Here is a 14301-nt window from a genome sequence, read left to right as displayed (position 1 = left end):
TAATACCCTATGATGATACACAAAATAACCCCTTCTTTAGATGTGGTTAAAATGTTTGGACACCTATTTTATCGAACGAACCAATCAAAACTCAATAAAAGTCCTTAAAGTTGTAAAGCCAACAAATAAAAAACGTTATTATAAAACTTTGGGGACTAGTTTAAAAAACAGCCCATTGTCCCATTTCTCTCTGTGTTATTACAAACTTGTATAACATATTGTAATTTAAATATTTGCTGTTTACTTCTAAATAAAATTTATTTATAGTTACTCCATCATATTTAATTCAGTGTAATTTTTGTGTATGAATATTAAAAATCAATTGTACTTAACTAAAAAGAACATGCAATATATTTGTGCCAATTGCTGAGCCGTTTCATATGGTTCTTCATTACAATTAATCTTCCTATGGTTCCGTTAAAGTCTTTATAACTACTTTAAGGAAGAGTGCGAATCGCCCCAATGAAAGTCCCCAATAATATTTTTTTCTTCTTTTAAAAAACTAGAAGTATGAAAATTCATGTCCTTCTTCTCCCTTTCTTCAAATGCCTCTTGGGGCGTAGCCTCTAAAATTATATATAATATTATGTTTATAAAAATAGAAAAAAGAGAGGAAAGCGGCGCTATGACCGACCATGGGACAAGGATTACCTCAAGTATTTTTCTCCTCATATCCAAGTTAACACACATTCCGAGCAGAGTGAAGCTTAGAGCGCATTATCGCTAGCTTAGCCCAAGAAATTTTCTTATTTTTCATGTTTACATGTTGAGGGAGACAAGTATAAACGACCATAAATACTCATAGAGTAGTTTCGCTACTTTAAATATTCAGAGAGAGAAGGGACAATGGACTGTTCAATACACTAGTCCCCAAAGTATTAAAATAACGTTTTCTTTATAACAACTTTAGGAACTTTAGTGAATTTTGATTGATTGGCTCAATAAGGTGAGTGTTCAAATGTTTCAACCACTATTTTGAATTTAGGAGGGATGATTTTGTGTATCACTGAGAATGTACTTCAATAAATCTGCCATTGACTTATCCCTTTAGATACCTGTTAAATATTAGTCGCGTGTCTTTTATTTGTTTGTGTGTACATTAGCGGCTTCGCCCCTAACCTCAAGGGGCTTTTCACCAACAGGTAATTTAAAAAAAATAGAAAAAAAATATTTTTCTGGTGCTGCCAATTTATATGAAGTAACTGCCAAAAAACAATTGGGGGGGGGGGGTTGTCCCACCTACCAAGAAAATAGCTTAAAACCACAAAAGGACCAATAGGTATATACCATTAGGAGTAGAATCCAATTGGTTCAGTGGTTACCGAGATCTTAAGCTTTAGAGGGACAGACAGATATCGTTCTACTTTGTATTATAGATATATTTTCCAGCCATTAGTTGTATCTAAACTATCCTCAATGGTTTGTAACAAATATCCATTCATACTGAACTTTTTATAATCAAAGCTACTCTAGACTTAAATCTGAACGTCTGTTTGAATAGCGGCGTTGGGAAGAGTTCTCATTATGAAAACAGTCATTTCATAAAAAAAAATCGGCATCAAGAAGCATGCATTTAAGCCAATTTCTAACTTAATGAAAAGACACTTACAGTTTATTTGATTCAAAGCAACAATATTTGAAGCTAATGTTGTTACAGGGACATCCAAGCTTTTTATTTCGAGGGGGGGTGGGTATAAATAGGGTGTAATGTATGCACTTTAGGGGTTAAATTAATGATATCAAAGTTTGATGGGGGTAAACACCCCTTAAACCCCACTCTATGATTTGTTAGTCCTGGGACTATGACTTGAGATATGCTTGTATTGTATTGTTCATCCTTGTTTATCTATCAGAAAGGTCAGCCAAGCATTCCACAAAGATTTATAGTCTCATAAAAAGGGTAAATACAAGGTTTGTGGGATTGTATTTGTTGGATCAGTAATATTTGACATAATATCATTTAACATAAATTCATTTCACATAAAACATTTGACATAAAATCACTTCACATAAAGGTACATTTGACATAAAAACATTTGCCATAAAGGTACATTTGCCATAAAGGTACACTTCACATAAAAACGTTTCACATAAAGGTACATTTGACATAAAGGTACATATTATATAAAGGTACATTTGACATAAAGGTACGTTTGACATAAAGGTACACTTGGCATAAAGGTACATTTGGCATAAAGGTACACTTGGCATAAAACGTTTCACATAAAGATACATTTCAAAGTCTACCCGAGGTTGTCATTTTTTTCCCCGAGCATGGCAACCGGTGAACAGAATCTCAGTTCTGCACCACAAGCCTCGCACGACTGAAGTTCCCATGTCTATACAGTCATATTTATATGAAAATATTTTTAGAAGATTTTTGAATTTTTTTTGAAGATTTTCCATTTTTTTTAAAGATTTTAGAAAATTTTATTTATTATTAAAAGAAAATCTTCAAAAAAAAATTCAAAAATCTTCTAAAAATATTTTCATATAAATATAACTGTATAGACATGGGAACTTCAGTCGTGCGAGGCTTGTGGTGAAGAACTGAGATTCTGTTCATCGGTTGCCATGCTCGGGGTACCTTTATGTGAAATGTACCTTTATGTCAAGTGTACCTTTATGTCAAATGTACCTTTATGTCAAATGTACCTTTATGTCAAGTATACCTTTATATGAAATGTATCTTTATGCCAAATGTACCTTTATGCCAAATGAGTTTATGTGAAACGTTTTTATGTCAAATGTACCTTTATGTCAAATGAGTTTATGTCAAATGATACTTTATGTCAAATGTTTTATGAGAAATGAATCTATGTGAAGTGATTTTATGTCAAATATTACTGATCCGTATTTGTTGCCCCTCCACCACATTTGAAAATAAAGGCCAGTTTAAAATACAAATTTCTTTCAGAGAGAGAGGAGACATTGGACTGTTTTATACACAAATCGCCTAAATTTTATAATAACATTTTCTTATTCATTGGCTAAACAACTTTGGGGAATTTATTCAATCCTGATTGGTTGGTTCATTAAGTTGATTTTCCAAACGTTTTAATTGTCTTATCACTTTAGATCCATGGATTTCTCTATTATAAATATGATAATTTAATTTTTAGAATTGATTCAAAGACAAGATTAAGTAGGTAAATAAACAAAGATTTTTAAAGGAATAATAAAGAATGTATATGATGACATATATTGCTGGAGACCTGGAGGATCAGGAACTACTGGATCATAATTAGAACCTGAAATTGACTTGAACACCTATGTTTCACATTAGGATGTATTACTTTAGAATATTATAATATTTTGGTAACATAAAAAATATTTTTTCTCTTTACCTGGATGACCCAGCTAGTTTTGCTGGCATACTGTGCCCGCCAGGATTGAGATTTTAACTCTTAGTTATGCGTCATACACATTTTTAAAATTTACTTAGTTGTATCTCTCTATCTTTAACACAGAGAAGGTGAGACAGAAAAACTTGAGAGGGGGCGTTCAACAATATATTTTGGAAATAGGTGGGAAAAAATGCACAGTCATCCCAAACTAACTTTTATAGTCTCACCAACTATTTAATATTTTTAGAAGTGTAGTAACTCTATATAGATAGGATATACGTCCGTACGGACAGTCAGACTTGGTACCTACGCTAGATCTTTAAATCTCAGCGATGCCTGCAGTAAGCAGATTTTGAAAGCAGCCCACCTAATGGCAGTGGTGAGCCGGGAAACACTTTGGAAACATTCACCAAATCACTGCAACTCAGCCGGTGGGTGTGTCCCGGCTAACCACTGTTATTTTGATTTGGAGATCAATGTTTTACTGACAGCAATGGCACAGGCAAAATAAGAAACTTATTTTTTTAAATTTTCATTGAAATTTCTAGAGCCACCGCAAGACAAAATTGTTCTTGTTATAGCAAATATTTAGAACATTTTCTGTAATAATAGCAACAAATTCCTGACAAAAATCTTGAAAATCTGTACAACAATACTTTCTCCTAACATTCTTTTTGTTATTAATATAATAAATAAAGGGTCCATTGGTTGTTAATATAGTTATAGGTTCGAGTATCTGCCCAAACAGTAAAATTGTGGAAACTTATTATACTATTACTATTATTTAACCCCAAAAGTCAACTAGCATTCTAGATTTATTATAACATGGATCTTAAACGAGATTTTTATCTAAAATACAAAGTAGCTTGATGTCTATCTGTCTGACTGTCCCTTAAGATCTCGGTAACCACTGAACCGATCGGATTCTTCTCTTCAGGGTATATACCTACTGGTCCTGTGGTGGTTTTAGGCTATTTTCTTAGGGGGTGGGACACCCCCAACCCCCCCAAAAACAAAAAATCCCACCCCATTTTTTTTCAATTAGAAAGTAGTGGGGGCACTTTAGTGGAGGTACTTATTTTATTTTTTTTTAACAGAAAGTAGTGGGGGTACTTATTTTTTTTTTTATTACCTCTTGGGGCAAAGCCCCTAGAGGCTAGGGGCGAAGCCGCTAGTTTCTCTTATAAAGTGGAGCACGCAAAATAACAATTTTCACCTTCCACTCCAATTACCCTATCCTCTCTCTCCTAATGGATGAACGAACTGACCAATAAATGTGTTCCTTGATAGCAAGCTAAATTGCCCCCTGTTATTATATCTCCGTATATTCTTTATCTAATTCTAGAATTTCTACATCTTAAACTTTTGACTTTCTGTAAGGCTACGATAAGAAAATGTGCCTATAATTCTGATTCATAAAATGGCCGTTTGCCTGTTTGTTATTTAATATTTCGTTAAACGTTAAATCAATTGGAAGACAGTATATCGGTCTTGAGCAGGTTTAGATCCATGTTTGAAAAGGACAGCACCTTTTATTTGTCCCTCCAAGACAAATTGTGGGTATAGTCCATTTCGTTACAACACCTCTTAATCGGTGTTTCACAGGTTTTTATAAAAAAATCACGAAACCTATACGTGTTTTTCAGCTGTCGTTGGGGGGCAACACATCGTAAAATTGACGACCTCTCCATTTGCCCCCCAAATATTATTTTAGATTTATTTTGCTTGTTGGTTATACCTTATTCCTGGGTGTTTCATCGTTTCACATTGGCTTTTGACAGGTTATTTTAGGTTAGGATAGGTTAAGTGATTGCCCCGCAGGATTAGGCAATTGGCCCCGTAGGGTTAGAGCCCCTCGCAGAGGCTAGAAATAGGAAAAAATCTGCTGTAAATATACGAAGAAACGCCCCTTAAGAAGCGTTGTAACGAAAGGAACTATACCCCAAACTGTCCTTCCTAAAATTATATCTTCATCTTTAAAACTAAAATTTTCGCCTCCCTATAAAAAGGGAGGGGGGGGGGGGCGCACTCACTAGTAATGTAATAAATTTGACAAAGTAAAATATACAAATAGTCTTTTTGAAATATGTCTAATTTTGTAATGCATGGTAATATAATGTCATAAATATATGTAATTTTACATGGTGGAAATGTAATCTTTATTTAAAACCTCAAATATTATAATAAATGTGCATATTTAAATATACAAACATATGTATTTACATTAGCCCCGTTCATTATAAAATTTTTAAATATTCTTTGGTTTTTCAAAATAGAGGGGGCTGGTTATGGAACAACTTATCCAATTTTATTAAAGAAGAAAATACAACACAAGACAAGGACGTCCAAGCTTTTTTTTGTTTTTTTTTTGTTTACAAAATCTCAATAAGGGCAAAAATATAAATAGGTGGATTATTCTCCCCCTAGATAAAATTTACCTGTCTTTAAACCATAATACAAAGCGTCCAAATTTGTTTCAGGGGTTTAAAGATATTTTTGAGATTTGTCCCTCTTTATAATCATCATGTCTTTATTTGACAGCTAACAGCTGATTGATGGTAGAATTATAATGAACCAGTTCTAATGTGTACATATTGCATTCCACGTGTATCTTGTATTTCAAATTCATATAAGAGGCAAAATTTTAACAACCATTATTCCCAGAATATACAGGTAATATGTATCACAAAAAAACATATTCCTAAACTATATTGGCAGTTTGAACAAGGATGACAACAACCAAAAAGTCAAAGCTCTTTGTAATCTTTAAAATAGCAAATAATGCTCTGAAGAAATGATATAAGTTTAAGGGGAAGTTTTGATTAAATGTCTGAAAACTTCTAATCAAAATCAGTTTTTTAATAATCTCTATTTTATACAACAGCTCGGCTCCTTAAAATCATCTGATATAAAAAAAAGGATTAATACAAATGTCTTATTTGCTTAATGATGGCAAATAAGCAGAATAATTTTGGCCTAATTAATAAGTTGCTGATTTGATGAGGTATAATCAAATAATCAGATAAACAAATATATGTATAAATATATACATCCTTCTGATAAAGTAATATGATGTTTGTCTCTCTGTTTGTTTGTACTAAAGGATCTCGGGTTCTCCTTTACAAGGTAGCTTCTCATAGGTCCTGGGAAGGTTTATAACTATTTTTGGGGAGGGTACCACCACCCTCCCAAGAGAAATCGCCCCAGAAAAAAGTACCCCCCCAAAAAAAAAATTCATCCACACCAAAAAAATCTTTTTTTCTTAAATCTAAAATAAAAACTAAAAAACTGATTTAACTCCTCCCGCCTCAAGTGTCCCTAGAGGCCTCTAAGGGCGTAGCCGATAGTATACTTATAATTTTATAACATTCCGTTGTACACCAACCAAAAAAAATATATAAAAAAAAAATCAGTGGTTTCCGTCAAAGTTCAGAGAGCACATAACCCCCTACCTTAATTTTGAAAAAGATTTAAATAAGTGATGTGGCGGTATTTTCATTTTTTAATTATAGTACCCAATATAACCTAACCTAACCTAACCTGACCTAAAGACACAAACACGAAAAACTACCTTCCCCCCTTATTTTCAATTTATTTCAAATTAAATGGGTTGATTCTGCAAGAAGAAACCGCCTAAAATTCTTATTTGTTTATGTAAAATTAGTGGGACATTGGAAAGTTTTATGTCTGACGTCATAAAAATTCCCCAAAAATTGGGAGATGAGAGGAGATGTAGGAAAGAAACCCCTAAAAAATAGATGGATAATAGACGTATTTTTATGACGTCACAAATGACAACTTTCGCTGGCCCAAAATTAGGTTCAGGAGATTCACCTATAGCTTAAAATGCATACAATATATGGGCAGTTTATGAAAAAAAACTATAAAAATAGAAAAATTCTAAAGATAACTTTTACTTCCTGACGATTTCTTGGAATAAATTTTCTGGTAGGCTTTATGTAATGTGATAAATGGCTGGATTTTATGTATTTTATATTTGCATGCCTCCCTTTGTATTCTATTTGAATTTCAAGGTAAATTAAGCATTACAGTGGCTTCCCCTTATGATGCTCATTCAAACCTGATGAAATGATCTTGATAGTATTATTTTATATATTTTTAAAAGATTTCCTATAATTAGGGTCGGTCCATCCATCCGTACGTCCAAAACGGCTAGCTCTTTTATATAATTTTGATATATTATAATTGTCCTATCGATTTTAAACTTTACATGATGATTCTTAAAATAGTTAGGTATGATATAGGAAGCGTAGCAACTCTATAATAGTTACCAGAAAGTCATTAAGTCCATTTCAATCATTTTTTTTACATTTTGACAAATTATTTTAATAATATTATTATTATATAATTATCCTATTCATCTGATTTTTGATATACTGATTTCTATTACAACACGGTATAATGTTAAAGCGGAGCATCTATATAATCAAGTCCTAAATATGTCAGTATGTCCTTAAACAGTATTCTGTGTTTAAGAAGTTTTGCAACAAATTTGCGTATTATTTTGTCATAACTTATATTTTAATATTTTGCATAATCGGTTATGATACTCTACAAGAGTTAATGTTCGTCTGTCATACCGTTCTTACACTCTACAAGTGTTAATGTTGGTTTGTCCTACAGTTTCAGAGCTCTCTTTTTTTTTGGATATTGTCATTCTTGATATAATAAAGATCGAGGGATGGTATGTTTAAAAGCGGATGTGTAAAGAATAATCATTTTTTTTTAAATGTATGATGTACTTCATAGCTAATTAATATTTAATAATATTTGCTGATTTGTACGAATGTTTTAGGTTTCACTTGAAACAAGGTTACCAAATCTAAAAAATTACTTTAGGAAATAGCCAACTTAAAATTCATATATGAAATGTGTGCTAAGAAATAAGACATTTTTAATATTTATCCTGAAAACTTCGTTCTTTAATCACTAAGTTTTGATGTAGGTTTTCATTTTTAAAAGCGAAAATTTTCTATAATAAGGATTCGGTCTATATGTACGTCAGGAACGGAGAGCTTTTTCATTAATTTAGGCATGTTAGAATTGTCGACTTTTATACATTTATATTCTGATGATTCAGTTCTGATACTATACAATTGTTTACGTTCGTTTGAGCTACCGTTTTAGATCTACGCTTTTATGGATGTTCTCATCCTTGTTGATGTATGTACACAGTGAGCATGAGTAACATGATTTTTATTTTTACGCAACAGGACGTAACAGACCAATGCAAGGTAAACAAAACTAAGAAGTTATAGATAAAGTTCATCTTTATATATTATAACAATCCTATATTGGATAAACGAAGTGTTCAATAAATGATATCCTTATTAGCAACCTTAATTAACGACATATTATCTATATATATTCTACTTCCATTATAATTAACGGCAGTTTAACTTTAGTAAAGCAGTTAATCATGTTTGAAAATCTACCTAACATTATTATTCTTCTATCTATTATATAAAGTAGTTTTTGTTTATCATTTTATATCTCTCTGACCATTGCTGTATACATTAAGGGAAACCATAATACAAGTCCTAAGGTGGTTTTAGGCTATTTTCGACCAAGCCGCTAGTCTTATTACGAAGAGTTTCCGTGAACCATCATATAAGTCCTTTTTAAAATATTTCTGATAAAAATCATTAAAACACAAAAGAACGTGTCCTAACTTTTGTGATTTAAAAAAGGCTATTCGGTCCTTTTAGTAAGTAGTAGATGTAAAATACTCCATAGAATTTAGATATGCAATTGTTTTTATTGTAGACATAAAATTTTTGAAGTAATTTAAGTTTTTAAAAAAATAAGTTGGTTTTAAAGTACTAAAAAATAAGAAAATTGTCATTATGAACATTTGATAACTTACTTTTTGAATTCTGTTGAGTAATTATTGAAAAATTTAATTTGTTGGAGCCCGGTAAATCAAAATTTTGAACTTTTGGAGCTCGTCACGAATGGGTTAAAACAGAATCACAAAAGTTAGGACACGTTCTTTCTGAAGAAACTTAATATTTACAGCAATCCGGTTTATATCAAGTGTATTGATAATTCCTATAGTTTTTTTGTTCCTCAGGGTCAACTATCAAAATTGCAATAGATTTAACTGCATTGTTTGCTTCTTTATTTTTTTGAGAAAAATTGCATTTAAATTTACAAATTAATAAAAAATATAACATAATATTTTTAAAAACTTTTAAGCACTTTCCGTATCTCTGGTTTGTACGCATAAGAAATAGTTAAATTAAAAAAAAAGAAAAGAGTAAAAAAATACTTTTTTGCGATCAATTACGTACTCTTGATTGTTTTGAAATTACTTTTTTGATTCCGATATTAAAGAGCTACCCACAGGCAGGGATCCTGTACTGACTTTCAATTGGGTCTTTGAATATCAGCCAATATTAAATAATAAAACAGCCAACTAGTTATAAAAGAGCAAAAAGCAATTTGCTAGTAGACTAAAAAGGTATTCACCCCTTAGGCCAGGTAGTTTTCTGGGTTATACATCTTTATTTATACATTTACTGTTCTGATTTCCCTGCTTTATATGAATGTATACAAATTTCACAAAGTTTTGCCTTCCTGACTTTTGTAAAAGTTTTACCACATACAAGACCCAACAAACCATTTTCATGTCTTTATACCCAAAACAGTTGTACAAGGAGAACAAACAAAAATACTTAGGAGGGAGGGAGGGGACATTGTGCTATTTGGTATACTAGTCCCCAAAGTTTTATATTAATGTTTTCTTATTCATCGGCTTATCAACTTTGGGGATTTTTCTTGAATTTTGATTGGTTGGTAAATTTAGTGTCCAAAGGTTTCAACCACTAATTGTAACCTACAAAATTGAATTTTTTTGAAATCATCATTAGTGATGTACATGAACTTATCGTCTATTGTCTTTTTCCTTTAGAACCCTGCAAAATTCACAAAAATTACTCATAATTATTCCAATAATAAGAAGTTAACACTAATTATGTTAAAACACAAATTACAACATCCATAAAAGCGAAGCTCTGAAAACATTCAGTAGACCAAACGAACATGAACACTTAAAGCGTGTCAAAACTTATTAAGCAGAATATCAATTTAAAGGTATAAATTACTTCTACATTAACTTCTTGAAAAATCGCGCAAATACATGGTTGTGTTCAAGGAAATACTTAAGTGCTTGATTGTAGAGATGCTTCGCTTAAAATATTGTACCTTGTTATCCTAGGAAACATTGTTCCAAAAATCAAATTAATATGGTAATTAAATCACACGAAATTGTTGTCAAAAAGTTAAAAATCACCATGAAAAGTTGGAAATCGGAATGCCTTGGCCCTAAACAGGCGCAACTCATTACCATGCACATTTAGGACTTCTCAGACAAAGGTCGTTCAATCAAAGGGTTGATTGTCTGATGGGTGTTACTAAAACTAATACCCCAGGTGTTTGTACAGAAAAGAAGACAATTGGCTCCCCATGGGTATCCTGGCTTGTTGGATCATGGCGTTTAAATGTCATGGACGGCCGTATGAGGAATTGACGAGCTATACAAAATAACACTAAATAAAAATTAATTAAATTATAGATAGTTATGAAATATCAAATATTTGATATTACATTTTTAGATGTAACTCCAATTTGAAGCGATTTATGTTTTAAATTTTCAAAATATGTCAAAAAGAACTTTATCTTTTTATGTATATTTTGACATATAAAATTATAAATGATTTCAACCATTATTTCGACCTTTTTTACTTCAAGGTTTCTTTAATGTCCTTTTTTCCTTCTTTTCTTTTATTAAATATTTTTGCAAAAATGCGCGCAGTTCAAACTAAAGAAATTTAATTAAACAATTATTAAAAATTAATGATTTCTGCTTTTTTGTAAAATTGAAAAATCTAGAGGCTTTGTGCAAAATTTGACAGAGAAAGTTTTGTCCTTAGGTAGCGTAACTTGCTAAGGATCTAAAGGATTAAGACAATGGCCGATAAATTGATGTATGTCACCAATGATGATGCACAAAAATACCTCTTCTGTAGATTAAAAATATTGTTTGAAACGTTGAACACTCAACTCAATAAAACAACCAATCAAAATTCAATAAAAGTCCCAAACATGAACCTAGTAAAAGTGTCTGACTCTGATTATGACGTAAAAAAAATTAGCCAATGAGAGGCCACTATAAATTTTACCATTGGTCAGATACAGTGTATTCTGGCCTCTCATTGGCTATTTTTTTTACGTCATAATCAGAGTCAGACACTTTTACTTGGTTCCCCAAACATTATTAAGTCAACGAATAAGAAACATTGTGGACAAGTGTAATAAATAGCCCAATATCACCTCTCTCCCTGGTTATTATCGCAGTAATGATAATCTGCAATATTTTGAACTTAAAGAAAACAATAAACCATATTATATAAGCAATAAAGAAAATCCCCCAACTCTAAAAAAATAATGTTTGACAATAGTCAGAAGCAGCTCCCAATAAAAAATGACGTTATACATTACAAATGACCAACAATAGACCAGTATGCAATTTACCATTGGGCAATATATATGTATACTATCATTGGTCATTTGTATTGCATGGCATCATTTTTATTAGGCACTATAAGATTCTTAAAATTTAGCATTAATCAAAAACATATCATGTAAAGAAAACGAAGCAGGGGGTTTCATGGAATTTTTACAGTAGTTTTTCTCCTGTTTATAGCCCCTGAGGGTCCGATTTCCTAACCTGGCGGGCCAATCATTAACATTTACCTAAACTAAAAACCTATCAAAGGCTACTGTGAAAAAAAGGCTACAAAACCCTGCTACTTTGTTCTTTTTTCCATGATCCAACTTTTTTTAACCGTTCATACCCTATTATAAAGCAGCTTCGCTCCTTTAAATCGGATGGCTCAATCTTACTTGACAAAATTAACAATATAATGGAAAGAAAACATTAATCTTTTGTAAGAGATGTTAAAGTGGTATAGACTTGTGGGACAATAGAGACACATATAAGCTCTGTATGTATCTTATTTCCTTCCGATATTCAAGCATACAGATAGAAAAGGTAGTGTACCTACATTAAAACCAGAGGACAGCTTATATTTTGATATAATCTTAAAAGTTGTTTACCGCGTCGAATTATAAACAGCTTTCCGCGGATATTAGAATGAAAAATTATAAGATTAAAACCAGTTTTGTTAACCCCGTGTTGCCGATTGCACCAGATAACAATAATGGCTTCAATTAGGTGATTATATTTTAATATTCGTTGAAAATTGCCTGAAATCCTATTCTATACGTGATTTTTCAATCTGGCTGAAAATCGTTTCTAATCCAGCGGATATTAATCGGTTTCAGAGCCATTCTAAAATATTTACTTATTTTCTTTTCGTCAATAATCTTGGCAGGCTATTATTAAAAAAAAATGCAAAACAATAAATTTAAAGGGTAGGTTGATCATATTTTATGGCTTGATGTAATGATTCTTGCCTATACTTTTTATTTTACAACAATTATAGAACGTTCTTTTATGTATGACATTCTCAACTGTACAAAAGTATAATATACATAAAAAAGTTTTGAGAGATCACAAAGAACCATGTAAAAGGGTATAAGACCTAATAATGAAGTATATATTCAAGGAAAATGCCTGGTTATTCTATTTGAAAATCGATAAAATTATTTAGTTGTTATGTTGTTGTTAAAAAAATAGACAGAGTTAAACCAGGAATGAGGTATAGCCAACAAGCAAAATAAATCTAAAATATTATTTTTAGGGCAGATAAAAATGTCGTTTTTATAACCAAACATTGCCCCCCCCAAAATTACCAAACATTGATTCATTGTATATTCAGACAACTACCCGGATCCTCCTGTTGGGGACTTTTAACGTCTGCTAGCAAATTGCGTTCTGCTCAGGGTCCTCGGTAAGGGGACATATGGGCGAGGCTGCTGTAAAAGTAATGAGTTGCGCCTGTTTATGAGGCATTCCCCCTCCTTGTCATTTCTAACATCTTTAGTTCTGACGCGGTGTTGGGCTAAAAATCGAACTTATCACCTTCCCAACAAAGAGCGAATGCGCTACGTGTTAAGCCACGATCTTTGGTCTATTAATGATTGATGTAAATATTGAAATAGCTACCTGACCTTTCATCTTTGGTAATCTATGTTTTTAGCTTTTAGGTCAATTCAAAAGAGACAGCATAATTTGTCACAAGGCACGTTTCTACTATCCTATTTACGCTAAAAAGAATCACTGAATAACCCTCCCCCCTCGATTTTATTACCTAAACAAAGAATAACTTTTTTGAATATTTCTATTTAGGAGGGTTGACTTCCCATTACTTCATAGGGCGAAGCCGCTATTTTTCTACAAAGTGTAGATAAGTGCTTGTGAAGCTGCAAGTAATTGAAATTGTTTAGCGTATGACTAGCATAAAAAAGAAATATAAATTTAACCACTCAGCCGATGTCATGGTCCATCTAGGAGTTCACAGAGTGATTTCCAAGCAATCATCGATATATTGTTGGAGTCAACCATCATCGCTTTCTCACGCTCAGGACATGACATTCAACTCATCATCATGGCTTAGCTATGATTAAGTTTTGAAAATGAATCAAAGGATATATACTACAGAAATGATTCTGTGAAGTATAATCTTATCAGACACCGATCTTTTTAGGATATATGTCGAAAAAAACTATAGATAGGTTGCTGACCAGCTCTAAACCTCCACACACAGCTTGATTCAGTTGCTGTGTCGCCTCAGAAATGCTATCTTTATACTTTTTCAAATAGCAGGTGATACACTTTGTTGATGTAACCTCCGGTTGGAGGTCTTCTATTGAAAAAAAAGAGACGCCTAGTGGCCAAATTATTGTCTACATAACACACGTGTTTGTAGAGAAACTCTGCAGCTGCTCCTTGGCAGGTTATGTGTGA

General features: G+C 32.1%; 1 non-coding gene across 1 annotated transcript; it reads right to left on the bottom strand.

Moving 5' to 3' along the window:
* Nucleotides 1-13815: 13815 nt before the first annotated feature.
* On the bottom strand, nt 13816-14020 carry LOC145312903 (small nucleolar RNA U3). Its single transcript, XR_013877174.1, has one exon. It is a non-coding gene; the product is annotated as a small nucleolar RNA U3 (small nucleolar RNA).
* Nucleotides 14021-14301: the final 281 nt, after the last annotated feature.

Source organism: Acartia tonsa, chromosome 2 (assembly GCF_053477335.1).
Source record: "Acartia tonsa isolate MP-2025a chromosome 2, ASM5347733v1, whole genome shotgun sequence".
In the NCBI taxonomy this organism is placed as follows: Eukaryota; Metazoa; Arthropoda; class Copepoda; order Calanoida; family Acartiidae; genus Acartia; species Acartia tonsa.
Note: the sequence above shows the minus strand (reverse complement) of the source record. Positions and strands in the feature narration are given on the sequence as shown.